The sequence below is a fragment of the Hyla sarda genome, chromosome 4, assembly GCF_029499605.1.
Source record: "Hyla sarda isolate aHylSar1 chromosome 4, aHylSar1.hap1, whole genome shotgun sequence".
NCBI lineage: Eukaryota > Metazoa > Chordata > Amphibia > Anura > Hylidae > Hyla > Hyla sarda.
In genome coordinates this window covers 169,252,831-169,267,811 of record NC_079192.1, presented here as the reverse complement: position 1 = coordinate 169,267,811, position 14,981 = coordinate 169,252,831, and the positions used below count along the sequence as shown (strand labels likewise).

At 40.2% G+C, this 14,981-nt stretch overlaps 1 protein-coding gene and 2 long non-coding RNA genes across 4 annotated transcripts in view; 2 read left to right on the top strand and 1 right to left on the bottom strand.

Annotated features, from left to right (window-relative positions):
- Positions 1-7,814, top strand: part of LOC130368681 (uncharacterized) — a 43,332-nt gene extending 35,518 nt beyond the window's left edge. For both annotated transcript variants that reach the window (XR_008892532.1, XR_008892533.1), the window contains exons 2-3: positions 6,895-7,126; positions 7,200-7,814. This is a non-coding gene — a long non-coding RNA (uncharacterized LOC130368681). The remainder of the gene's footprint in view (positions 1-6,894; positions 7,127-7,199) is intronic.
- LOC130368678 (nuclear receptor ROR-alpha) overlaps positions 1-14,981 on the bottom strand; it is a 442,969-nt gene that overhangs the window by 256,163 nt on the left and 171,825 nt on the right. The window lies entirely within an intron of this gene.
- LOC130368683 (uncharacterized) overlaps positions 1-14,981 on the top strand; it is a 75,352-nt gene that overhangs the window by 40,064 nt on the left and 20,307 nt on the right. The gene's annotated exons all lie outside the window — the stretch shown is intronic.

Below are 14,981 nucleotides of genomic sequence, written 5' to 3'. Positions count from 1 at the left end.
ATGTTTTCTTTATTCTGGGGGTCAATACTATTAAAATGATACCCATGTTATATGCTTTTCTATCATTTTACCGCTTAAAAAAACCTCAAACCATTTAAACAAAATTAGTATGTTTGAAATTGCCCTATTTTGACCACCTTTAACCTTCAAATTTTTCCGTATATGGGGCGGTATGAGGGCTTATTTTTTGCGCCATGATCTGTAGTTTTTATCAGTACCACTTTTGCCTCAGTACCAATTTTTTATACCTTTTTTTGGAATACGATGTAACAAAAAAGCAGCAATTTTGGACTTTTTTTTTTTTTTACGTTTACACCATTCATCGTATGGGATTAGTAACAATATATTTTAATAGTTCAGAATTTTATGCACGCGGCAATACCAAATATGTGTATTAATAAAACATTTTTAAGCTTATTTGGGGGTAAAATGGGAAAAACTGACGTTTTACCTTTTTATTGGGGGAGGGGATTTTTCAATATTTTTTTACTTTTTTATATTACATTTTTTTACTTTTTTTTTACACTTTAGTAGTCCCCAAAGGGGACTATTCATAGCAATCATTTTATTACTAATACTGTTCAGTGCTATGTATAGGACATAGCACTGATCAGTGTTATCGGTCATCTTCTGCTCTGGTCTGCTCGATCTCAGACCAGAGCAGAAGACCCCGGGAGCCAGCCAGAGCCAGGTGAGGGGACCTCCGGCTGCCATGCTGGATGATCGGATCCCTGCGGCAGTCAGCCATTACCGGCGGGTCCCTGGCTGCTGATAGCAGCGTTCCGGTGCTAGTAGTCATGGCGTAGCATAAATGTACGTCATGGTGCGTTAAGTACCACGGCACCATGACGTTCATTTACGTCCTTTGTCGTTAAGGGGTTAAAGACCGCTCCCTGTCTTTCTCCAGGCTGGGTGTGGCTTTGCAGCCCAGTTCCAAAAGTGTAGACAGACAGGGAGCAGTCTTTCAATGTAAATAGGTCTGTTTTTAGATTCCTGGATAACCCCTTCTGCCAGTATGCTGTTATGTACCATAAATGTAAGGTTTCATCAAATGTGAACTTAACCTTACATAAGCAGTCTTCCTGAAGAACAGGTGAATACTGTGCTGGATCTATATGACCACCATGGAGCACACGGATATATAGATATATATTAGATGAATGTACTGGAATGCTCTGAACAGTGCATTATACCTTGTTCCAGAGATGCTTTATACCAGTGTTTCCCAACCAGTGTGCCTCAAGCTGTTGCAAAACTACAACTCCCAGCATGCCCGGACAGCCTTCACCATTATGCCCCCTCCATCCACCTGAGCTGTGGAACCTAACAGGACGGGTTCATTGATTCATGCTGCTTGTGTCAAACTCTGCTTTTCCCATCTGCATCTGTCAACAGCAAATTTTGCTATTTGCCCTTGGAAACGATATTATGTAGTTGTATACACAGGCATAACTTGTAGCTTCTGGGCCCCAGTGCAAAATCTACAACGGGGCCCCTTGTGCTAATAAAAATACTGGTTTTCTATAGGGCAGATGTGCTTCGGGATGGACTGCTACCTCTGCACCCAATATAGTTACACCCAGGGGTCAAGTCTTGGGAGAGAAAAGTGTGGGAACTCATCCAAGATTTCCACTTAAGAATTTCCTACTAAAGGGAACGGTGTTCATGCTGTAGAAAAGTGCAGGAACTCAGTTCCCATGCGTTCATGCAGGACTTGAGCCCTGGTTACCCCCCTGGCTGTTTATAACTTAACTACATGCTGCGTTACTGTCATATAGGCTTCCATATGTCCGGTCTGGTGGCAGAACCAGACGAATTTTGAAATTATTTTAGGATTTTTTTTTATCCACACATACACCCAACAAATATGTACAGATTACATTTCAGAGGAGACCCTTCTATTAGGTGGCACCCTTCCCTGTAGGCAATGAACAGCATTTTGGTAGCTATTTTAACCGTCCTTACAACTTTCTATTTCCAGTTTAGGGTATGGGAGTCATCACCATTTTAATTTTTGCCTCAGCCAGCAAAAGGGTTAAAAGCTTCTCATTATGGGAAACAATAGCTCTGTGGCTATAAGGTTAAGAATCTGGTACAATATACAGTATTTGTCATTTATATACATGTATATAATCTTTTTTTTACACATTTCTCTTTTCTCCCATATAGTTGCGGGTGTAACCCTTGATGACGGAGGTACAATAAGACGTACCCAGTGGGGCCCTTTGCTATGAAATCTTGCTTTTCACACAAGCACACTTTCTATGCACAGAGAAACTCTCCATTTTAAGTGCCCTGTGTCAACATCAGTACTTTTCTGTCCCCCCGGCCTTTTGCTGTCACAGTGCAGGGATGTATAAATCATGTTTAGGATATTCCCCTGACAATGACACTAAAAAAAGCCTTTTTCCTAAAGTAGTGGGTTACCTGTCAGCTGAACCCAGCAGGTAACATGACAAATTACAGCCAATAAAACAACATTTTTCAAACACTGACACCAACCTCTAATTTATCTCTTCAATAAATGGGCTGCGGTGCGACGGGGTAACGGATGTATCTGCAGGCACTTATTAACAAACTGCAAATGAATTTGCATTATTAATTTTTAATGAAATAACTTCTTTTCGGGTTGGCAGTTTCTTTATCAGCAGTCGGGATTCTGCAGCATTATTTATTAAAAATATTCAATTTATTTTTAATGTTGCGTTTTAATTGTTTGTTGAAATGGCAAATAAAGGGAGGGGGTAAATCATCTGAAGGAAAGCAAAATATTTAAAGGGGATGTATCACAGAATCAGGTTTCTATCATTCCATTCACCACCCCGAACCCTTCTATTTTTATTGCTCTTTATTGCGTGCATACTGTATTTTAGTTGTTGAGCGGTGCTGACTGTGAACATTTGGGTAGTCTTGTCTCTATAGGAATGGTTTCTATTTAAAACACATAAAAAGATCATTTCCGGAAGTCGCTAGCAAAGAGGCACAGCCTTGCCTTTGTATTAAACCCTAATAACATAACACAGACAAGATGATCGATCAATACGAGGCTGTGTGACCAAATGAGCGTCTATTATTGCACAATACTTGCAGATTATTTCAACCTGATCATCAACAGACTGCAGAATAAGTCATCTAATCCATCATCAAAGGGACTGGACAGATTCCAGATTGTGAGATAATCTGGATTATCAGATGAAGACTGAAATGTATATAAACTATCATGTAATGATAGAGAGTCTTCAACAATCCCAAAATAAAATGTTAACACAGACTGTGCTCCTATAACTGCCTTAAAATCCAAAAAGTCCCTCAGTAATTATTTTCTTCCAGTTTTCGGCCTTGTGAAATTCCACATTACTTATATTAACAAGTGCAAGAACAGCAGACTTTCCCGGGTTATTGGGGCCAAACGAAAAGAATGCTTCTGAATTGAAGTTTTTCTCCAATACTACATTTTCCCTGTAAGTAATATTAAACATTTTTGTTTAAAGGGGTACTACGGTGGAAATCAACTAGTGCCAAAAAATGTAACAAATTACTTATATGTAAAAATCTTAATCCTTCCTGTACTTATCAGCTGCTATATGCTCCACAGGATGTTGAATAGTTATTTTCTGTCTGACCACAGTATTCTCTGCTGACACCTCTGTCCATGTCAGGAACTGTCCAGAGCAGGAGCATATTCCCATAGCAAACCTCTCCTGCTCTGGACAGTTCGGACACAGACAGATGTGTCAGTAGAGAGCACTGTGGTCAGACTGAAAAGAACTATACAACTTCCTCTGGAGCATACAGCAGCTGATAAGTACTGGAAGGATTAAGATTTTTCAATAGAAATAATTTATACATATGTTTAACTTTCTGGAAGCAGGGGGAATTCTGTAAATAAAGGGCACCCCAAGTTTCTTGCTGCATGTAGAAAAGCATACTACTAAGATCCTCTTCTGCCTTCAGGATATCAATATACAAACAGGGCAGGATGAAGCGTACTAATATACAGTTCAGAAACCGAAATCCAGATAAATGACAGATATGAATAAATGAACAAGACTAGATATGGATTAAGTATACAGCAGAAACCAGGAGATGCAGAGGATGAACAGATAAACTGAAAGTAAAACACTAAACAGGTCAGGAAACATAGAACACTGTTCACACTGGACACTGAACAAAGAACAAACTAGACTCCCCACTCCAAACATGGAGGGACATCAATACTAAAGCCAAATAGACTACTAGCCAGTGGGCATACTCCACTGTGTGATCAAGATACTGGCCTAGAGGGAAACTGAAATATAATATACGGAACACTAGACTGAGAACGGATCATGATAACAAACAGAAATATTACAAAATCAAACTCCATATCATGGAGGAATACGGGTCAGGACTCTAAACAGGAATATTAAATACAGAGCACGGGTACAAGCAAGACTCACAGTGTGAACAGAGACTAAGATATGACAAGGTACTAAAAGCTGACAGATGTACTTAAAACCAAGCAGACTAAAATCAATATAATAAACAGGAATCAACCATGGCTAAAACTCAGACAACCAGACATAGCAAAGGTAAAGCTAATAACCAGCCCAGAGTTCAGCAGAGCTCAGGTTTAAATAGCCCCACCCAAGTTCCCATTGGCTAATAGCATTAACTATTCCCTAGCCAGGGAGAATAGCACAGAAAACAGTTCATACATAAAAACAAAGTCTGAACAAGGCCTAAAATGGAAAAATGGAAAAACACAAAAAACGGACACTACAGAGTTATTATCTACACATGAAATGTGTCCTTGTTCTCCAACAGGTAGATTAGGTTGCAAACTGCTATTAAAGGGAGCTAATTTCCTTAAAAAAATAAAAATAAATAAAACATCCCCACACCTGTCCTCAGGTTGTGTGTGGTATTTCAACTTGTCTCCATTTACTTTAATGGAAATGAGCTGCAATACAACAGACAACCTGAGGATAAATTTGGTGCTGCTTTTATATGAAATCAGCTATGTGTTTCTAATATGGGATAACCCCTTTATCAATAGATATTTGTACCAAATATGGCTTTAGTACAGTGGCAGGAAAACTCTATTAACCGTACAAAGTTTTAGTACATCACATTAGGAAAACATTCCATGCAACTTCTAAATATTCACCTATAAATTTATGGTCTAACATGCTCTTTCATGCCCAGGAAGATTGCAGTATATTGTATTTATCATTTTTACCTAGATCAGCACCAGTTTACTGAGCCTATTACAAGGATCACTGGATCGTTCGTGTGGCCCTTCCATTATACGTTGGCCTCATATGCCCTATTACACAGGACGATGTGTGGTCAACAAACAACCATTTTTAAATATGTCAAAAGTAAGCATTTGCATGTTGGTTGGCTGATGGCTGGTTTTATTATCAGAGATTATCAGCATGTTCGGCCGATGCACGTCCATTTTAATAGGCCCCTTAGTCTCTAGTTCAGCCACTTTACTTAGGTCCCGTGCTGCTACATCTTCAATATTATTCATCTGCAACTTATTCAGAAGCAAGCACAGAACTATATTTATGCAGATGTAGCAGTTGCACCTGGGCCATGTTGCTTTAGGGGGCCCCAATGCCCCTCTGACATTAAAGACACATTGGTTTTATAAATCGAACGTGGTAGATAGGAGGCCCTGTTGCAGATGTTGCCTTTGGGCCCATTATGCCTCTGTTCAGTAGTATAACTAGTGGGATTGTCTTTTGCACCCCTAAGGACACTATGTAACTCAATGAACTAGGGAATGTGGCTTCTTTTCCATGGGTTCAAGCTCCAAGTTACTAGGCCATTAGGGCCAGTGGCACTCCGTGCAATAGTTACAGGTCACATGCCCCACGGTCCGTCAGGGTGCTGTGTTGTCTAGCATAGGGAATTCTAATGTATATTACTGGTCAGGAGAGCACTGGTATGCCTGTAAGATTCCAGGGTTTGCATATTCTGTTTTGAACATTGGGTAACATAAGCAAAGTTGGCATCCCCCAGTGCATGCTTCTGTGTGTATCAAAAAGAGCATGCAAATCTTAATTGATTGTCAATAGTTATACTTTTAAAGGAAATTACTCAGCAGCAGCTCATTCTCTCAGCATTGCTAGATGAAGTGTGTGGTTCTAGCGTAGAAATAAATGTCTTGTTCTGGTAATATATACTAACAGTGTCATTGCACTGTGGGACTCTTTTCCATGGTCTTATCCTGATCCAGTACATGCTGTCAGCTTGAAGAAGTAATTGGCTATCCCTATAGAAGAGGAGAGCGGCTATGTGGTCCCCAAGCTGAAGAGGCTGAGTGACATATAATGTAATTATCTGACTGGTTACAGTGCTACTCCATTAAAATTACACTTCTCCAAACAAACAAAATATACTTCCCTAAGAACTAAGATGCAAAAATAAGTAAAACTTTACAAGACAATATTACAGGGCATTATGGTACATCTGTATGGTCTTAGATAGATAGATAGTAACGTGTCAGGCTATGATGAGGGTAGTAGTCCCAGATACACATGTAGGTGTTACGTAGCTCAGTGGTGTTAATCTGAAAGCTTCTTTGTGATCCTACAAATAACCTTTTCTCAAAAAAAAAGCTGTTCCTGCACACAAAGCCCAGGAATAAGACTTCTGAAGCCAGGGTTCTGGGAAATAACTTGAACTTTAACTCCTGATACAGTCCAGTGCAATACATATTCTTGAATGTAGCTTGAAACGGTAAAGCTTTGTGGTAAAACTTAGGATTCAGGAGAAGAAGGATTTAGTCACTGCCCATGCTGCTTTCACAGGTAATTTTGGAGTAATAAATCTTTAGCGCTTTGGCATGAGACAATGTTACCCGTGGATATATGTAGATGTTAATGTTCTCTCATACTCTAGGAAGCAGAAACTAGAAACTCCATATTACTTATTCTTGTGGCAATCTGTGAAACAACACTCGGAGAAGCATATTCAGGGAAGTTTTCTCCTGACTTGACAGACAGGCTGGCACCGATTTGACCAAAGGCCCTTGTTCAGCTCTGTCTTTGCAAGAAGAAATAAATCTTGGAGTAGAAATGCAGAGAAACTACCCTTGCAGCAGGACCGCAAATTGAAGCAGCACTAAAGACTGGTATGTGGCTTATTTATAGGAGGTATGCCTAACATTAGCTGTACCTAGGCTCACTAAACTTTTGTCTCCTTAGGTAATAACAGGCCTAAGGGACAAGATATGAGTTAGGTCCACCTCTCTGACCCAGGAGAGTAGGATGTACTTGGAACTGCTCCTAAATTCATTGGACAGGAGTTTACATGTGACTAAATCTGCTGTTCAGGATTACGTGAGACATGAAAAACCATTAAATCTCTGCACGCTTAAACCCTCAATGTATGCTTTAGACTTGTGGAGTAAGGGAGAAAATACATCTAATGCAGAAAATACACTTTATAAGACCATACAATACATAATGACATACTTTTCTACCAGTAACCAATTATACCTCAGCCACCTAACTACTCTTTGATGGGTAGCAGGTAGAGATGCTGTACTGGGCCACCACAGATAGATAGCATAAGAAAAAAAAATAGATTAAAATAGATAGACAGATAGATAGATAAAATGTAGCTCTGTAAAGCTAGACAAATTCACTGAAAACTGCAGGAAAGACAGACATGATTTCTTTTCAACAACGGTGGTTATAAAAAGAATAGCATTTAATTTAATACTTGATTGAAACTCTTGTAAAAGTGATAAGTAATCCTTAAATTCATCTGATGCTTTATAAAAAATGTATATGAATAGTGGTGGAAATAAAGGCAGTACTGAGCGTTACGTGGTGGGCTGAAAAGGTCACACAGTGCATACATCTAGAATAGCTCAAAGAATACATAGATGAGGATCACAGAGTACAAAGACTTTGTATTCAAATCTGAACTCCTATCTAGAAGGAAATAAGTTGAACAAAAAGATCTCCCGGGAGCAGTATAAGATATATGAATATTTGTAAGAACCAGAGCAGTGGGAATCTAACTCCTGTGGGAAGGGATTAAAGTGCTGCACTGGCTGTCATGGGGAAACTTACAAACCGACCATATAAGAGACATCACACAGCCACTGTCCCAAAGGGTTCCTCCTTTCTAGCTGCACATCACTTAATGATCAAGGAGAAATAAATGTCAAACTAAAACTCGGCTATCTCTTTCACAAATGTGTATTGAGAAGACTCCAGGACTGTGGCTGTACATCAGATGGCAGGCAAGGAGCACACAGTGTGATAAGAAGATTTACAGGATGATTCCAGTGTGGATGTAAAAATAGATCCTATTCTTGCTAGAATGGACTTTCTCATTACTGTCATGTTGTTGGTACTAGTTTTACGGACATTTTCCGATAGGACTATAGGACATGTAAGCCTGAATTTGGAAATTACATCATTCCAGTTTGACCTTTTTTGGGTGGATACAATAGGATGCATATGATTTTATTATATATGAGAATAGTTTTACTCATCACATAACCATAGAGTACTTTTCCCCTTTCATGGGTGTTCTTCTTACGTATACCTGCCTGTTCATACTAGTTTAGACTTTTTTCAGCCATATAAACCATAATGTCGTGTTCACAGTCTTTACACGTTTACCTAGCACTTAACAGTTTCTGTAACTCCCAAGAATGTTAACAGTTTTTTTGTACATTTTGTATTGTTTTATCAATTTCATTATGCTTTACCAATACACTCAATATACAAATATTTATTCGGGTGGACATACTGCCTGTCCAACAAGTTCAGCTGCACAGGGGTCCTGATGGGAAGTTGTCTCATGTCAGCCAGATAGCAGGAGCTGTAGAGCAAGAAAAGGTTGATGGAATTGTTGCTCGGCCACGGCAGGGGAGGAATATAGCAAAGTTCAGGCATTTGCTATATGCCCCACGGCATGGTCATGGCATTGTCCTACCAGCCAAAATTCTGTTTGCCAAGGGTCCGCAGTAAACAAAAGAAAACAAGTGAGTTCTGAAATGGAATTGAACTGTCTGATGCTTGTAGTGTAAGTGATGCATGTGTGTGTTGTGTCCCAGTACACTACAACTCTTGTGTTTGGCTGAAGAACGAACAGTCTAGTAGTCAAGTGTGAATAACGGTATTAAATTAATGTGCGATTAATCATTTCTTTTCTGTTTGTGGTGATGCTGAATGTTTTTATACTGCATAATTTTAATGAATGGGGCAGAAGTTGCCTGAACTTACACGCATACATTTAGGGGGAATTTATCAAAATGTTTCACGCACCTGTCCTTATGTGATAGTATGCTGTTTTTTGCTTCCCTGATTTACAAGAGACATGTGGCTCTTAATAAATCAGGCAGTGAATTGGCCCGTGAAGTCTATGCCAGCACTGAGCTAGCCTAGATTTAGGCAACCTCTCTAGTACCTCCTTTAAAACACACTTTACGCCAAGCTCCACCCACTTGGCCTGAAGAAAGTCCACAAGGACACTCTTTGGGACGCTACTCTGTAATGGGACATATGGCTTAATTTATAGCTGTGTTCACACCACATTCAGGTAAACACATTCAGCTCCTTGCATATACAATAAACATGTTTACCTGAATGTGATGGGAATATAGCCAAATAGCCATACATTTAAATTTGTTAGGTTAAAAGAAGACTAGTAAAAAATTTGGTGTTTAAGCACAAACACATGATGTGTGAAACTTTTAGACTAAAGATTGAAGACAGATTTATAGACTATAAGGCATAAAAGTTATGGGAAAGCCTAGAAATAAAAATGAATTTGGGAATGGCGATATGAGAAAAGAACTAAGTGTCATTTATAATACTGATCTCTTATGGTGTAAAGGTGTATATATAAATGCATGCTTGGCTCAGCTAAGCATGCATATTTATTTTAATGGAGTTAGTAGAGTGAGCCATGGTATGGCACTTCTTATCTCCTTCGGGGACCAAGAATTGGGCAAGACCAATATGGATGATCCATCTTTGCAATGACATCTGCTATAAGGGTATGATAAGGCTTCAAAGGAACCCGGCACAATCGGCGCTGAACGACCATAACAGGTGAACGGATAAAAGGAATTTATTTGACCAGAATGCAACGCAATGCAATGCATTGCATTCTGGTCAAATAAACTCCTTTTAACCGTTCACCTGTTGTGGTCGTTCAGCGCCGATTGAGCCAGGTTCCTTTGAAGCCTTATCCTACACTGCAAATATCTACCGGAGGGCAGCAGTCGACCTACTATTATCCCACGCTTACATTATTGTTGTGTATGAAGTTGCACAACCACCCAGGGTGAGCAAGTAATTTGTATAACTATTTCACCAGGGGTTTTTACGTTACTACTCTATGGAGCGCCTGTTTCTCTCATATCCGCTATAAGGGGGCAGTCAGAAGGCCACCATACATATGAGATTATCAGCCAGTCCCATTTATTTATGCAGGTTCAAGTTCATGCAGGTTCTCTTATGTGTATGAGCATCTTCGGGGCGGCAGGATACTCTAACGGAATAATTCAATGTAAACACATGAGATCTTTAACTGCTATAGAGTCTTCACAATTTCCGATGGATGTCAACAATATTATACCATTTCATCCATGTAAGATGAGATCAAAAAATCTTAACAAAAAGTACGGATAGCTATATTGTTCCAGCAGACTTTGCAGGTGAGCTGATCTTCTCTCAGTTGCTCCCTCAGAGTACCGGAATATTCTAATTATATCCCAAATGTAGCTTTTTTGTTCGGTACAAGGTGTCTCCTTACTGCTTCTCCTTGTCTGGAGAGAGAACAGACTTGTACAGACAGGACGATGTGACCTAGCAAGCCTAGTGTAAAACACTGATCTCTAACAGTTTGTAAAAGTGATTTCACCTTTAATTCTTTTCCCTAGGAGACACAGAACTACTGCTCTATAGAGATAAATATAAGATGCCTAAATAGTCACATTTTATCAATCTCTTATGGCTGAACACGGCTAGTTCATTGGTTACTGTAGCTAATGGTGAAGTGTTTGCTCTATCTTTAATACTTTGGTGGTAAATTATAGTCATTTATATTCCTAAATTACAGGAATTTTCCATTGGATTGCCTTATATCTGCATTGATTGTACTCTAGTTGTATAGTTCTGTGTCGCTATGATCTTTGAATCATAAAAAAGTACAATGTAACTGTTACATTCTGGCCAAGGTTATGGTGAGGTATTGAATAATGTAACTACTTCTGTGTATTGGAGCTTGGCCCCTCTGATTTGTAGAAGGCTTAGGATATGTAGGGCAGACAAAAGCACACAGAAGAGTGTGATAGGGCAATTGTTCTGCCTGATGGTGACTGTACATGGTATAACAGGTGACCAACATACTCATACAGCCTTTTATTAAGACAATTTTTTGCCATTTTTGTGTACAGTGACCCCTCGACCTACGATGGCCCTGACATACGATAATTTCAACATGCGATGGCCTCTCAGAGGCCATCGCATGTTGAAGGCAGCATCAACATATGATGCTTTTGTATGTCGGGGCCATCGCATAAACGGCTATCCATCTGCGCAGACTGCTTCAGCTGCCGCCGGATAGCCGTTTATGGTGCCCCGTGCACTTTGCTGACGATCACTTACCTGTCCTCGGTGCTCCGGCGGGTCCTCTTCGGGATCCTCTGCATCGCCGGCGCTCTCCATCGACGTCATCACGTCGCTGCGCACGCCATCCCGTCATTCAATAGGAGCGGCGTGCGTAGCGACGTGATGGCGGCGACGGAGAGCACGGATGCCAGGGAAGAAGAGGCCTTACCGGAGCGTCGGGGACACCTCAGACAGTGATGGACGGCGACATCCCCGGCAGCGGTGACGGTCCGGAGCGGCGGGGACAGGTGAGTACAACTTCCTCTAACAGTGATCTTCAACCTGTGCAGGTTGTAGACCACTGTCCTATACTTTACATTGCACGGATCCCTCAACATGCGATGGTTTCAACAAACGATGGTCCGTTTGGAACGGATTACCATCATATGTTGAGGGACCACTGTACTTCGAAGGGCCATGTTCATACAGTGTAAAAAATGGGGCCGTATTTTACTTATTTTAAATTTTAACTGATTACAGAAACAAAATACGAAATAAATCAAAAACAGCATTTTTTCCCCATAATTAGATGAAAAAAATTGTTTTTAATTATAATAAGCTTTTTTGGATTTTTTTATTAGGTGTGCAAACATGTGTTTTTCTGCACACTAGCAAACCCACCATACAGCTGCATTAATACAGATACAGATTATGCTGGAAATGTATGAATATGAAAAAGTTTGTAACTGCGAGGTCCCAAATACTGTTATTAGAACTTATCTGAATTAAATACACACCATTGCATTATCAGCATGTCAGGCTACTTGTTTCTATACAATCCAAGAAACTTTCACACAAGATTTTATGATCCTGTGACAAAAATAGTAGGAGAAAAACCCACTGACCATTTCAGCTCTCTTGATCCATGTTGGAAACATCCTCTTATATAAAGGTTACTACATTTTTTTTGCTGTCACTCATATAAGATGCCCTACAGGAGAGGTTCTGTCCCAAGAGGAACGATTGTCAAAAAGCAGCAATGTCTCTGTTAAGGATGCCCCAAAGAGATGGAGAAGAACATCACCTAGTGACCAATTAAAAGCAGATACATGTCACCTCTGCCTACTATAAGCACAACTGGGCATTGTATTCTGTATAATTGTGGGTATAACAAAGATATTAAGGACAGAGCAAGTTGACTGTCATGCAGTCAGTGACTTCAAAGAACATTTTCTTGCAAGAAAGGTTTCAGACAGGATGGTTTAAACTTCAAAACACTCAAGATTTACTGCAGAGAAACACAGTTCAGTGAAGGAAATAGGAAAAGTAATATGCATAGACACCTTTGAATATTTTTGTGTTCTTGCTTTGTATTTATTATGGCACAAAAACACTTTCTCCATAGGCCTTTATTAAAAAAATAAACGGAAACATTGAAAAGTTAATGGTGTCAGAATAGGGCAATTTTAAGCATACTGATTTTGTTAAAAAAAAAGAAAATATATAGAATAACTATATAAGTTGGTTATAATTTTAACCCCTTAAGGACTCAGCCCATTTTGGCCTTAAGGACTCAGACAATTTAATTTTTACGTTTTCATTTTTTCCTCCTCGCCTTCTAAAAATCATAACTCTTTTATATTTCATCCACAGACAAGTATGAGGGCTTGTTTTTTGCGCGACTAGTTGTCCTTTGTAATGACATAACTCATTATATCATAAAATGTATGGCGCAACCAAAAAACACTATTTTTGTGGGGAAATAAAAAAGAAAAACGCAATTTTGCTAATTTTGGAAGGTTTCGTTTTCACGCCGTACAATTTATGGTAAAAATGACATGTGTTCTTTATTCTGAGGGTCAATACGATTAAAATGATACCCATTATTACATACTTTTCTATTATTGTTGTGCTTAAAAAAAATCACAAACTTTTTAACCAAATTAGTATGTTTATAATCCCTTTATTTTGATGACCTCTAACTTTTTTATTTTTCTGTATAAGCGGTGGTATGAGGGCTCATTTTTTGTGCCATGATCTGTACTTTTTTTGATACCACATTTGCATATAAAAAACTTTGAATACATTTTTTATAGTTTTTTTTAAAATAAAATGTATTAAAAAAGTAGCAATTTTGGACTTTTTTTTTTCGTTCACGCAGTTCACCGTACGGGATCATTAACATTTTATTTTAATAGTTCGGACATTTACGCACGCGGCGATACCAAATATGTGTATAAAATTTAATTTTTACGCTTTTTGGGGGTGAAATAGGAAAAAACGGATGTTTTACTTTTTTATTGGGGGAGGGGATTTTTCACTTTTTTTTTACTTTTACTTTTACATTTTTTTTACATTTTTTTTTTACACGATCTCAGACCAGAGCAGAAGACGCCGGGAGCCGGAAGGAGGAAGGTGAGGGGACCTCCGTGCGGCGTTCTGAATGATCGGATCCCCGCAGCAGCTCTGCGGGCGATCAGATCATTCATTGAAATCGCGCACTGCCACAGATGCTGGGATCTGTATTGATCCCGGCACCTGAGGGGTTAATGGCGGACGCCCGCGAGATCGCGGGCGTCGGCCATTGCCGGCGGGTCCCTGGCTGCGATCAGCAGCCGGGATCAGCCGCGCATGACACGGGCATCGCTCCGATGCCCGCGGTTATGCACAGGACATAAATGTACGTCCTGGTGCGTTAAGTACCACTGCACCAGGACGTACATTTACGTCCTGCATCCTTAAGGGGTTAATTGCATTGACCCACAATATAAAGAGATCATTTAATATAACCCCTGAAAAGTTGCAAAAGTTAGGTTTTCTTTTCAATTTCTTTGTCTTTAAGACTCTGTCCTTAAAGGGGTAGTCCAGTACTGAAAAACTTATCCCCTATCCTAAGGATAGGGGATAAGTTTCAGATCGTGGGGGGCCCCAGCAGTCGGACATCACCTAGTGACATAAGGATAGGGGATAAGTTTCAGATCGCGGGGGGTCCGACCACTGGGGCCCCCCGTGATCTCCTGTACATGACCCCGGCTCGCTGGCCAGATACCAGGTGTCGACCACCGCACGAAGCGGCGGCTGACACGCCCCCTCAATACATTGCCATGGCAGCGCTCCGACTCTGCCATAGAGTTGTATTGAGGGGGCGTGTCAGCCGCCGATGTGTGCAGTGGTCTACACGCCCCCTTCCCTCGCGCTGCTGGGCCCTGTACTGAAACTTATCCTCTATCCTTAGGATAGGGGATACGTTTTTTTTTTTTAGCACTGGATATTGTCACGATTCGGCTGGCAGGAGGTGGATCCTCTGTGCCAGAGAGGGATTGGCGTGGACCGTGCTGGTGGAGCGGTTCTAAGTTGCTACTGGTATTCACCAGAGCCCGCCGCAAAGCGGGATGGTCTTGCAGCGGC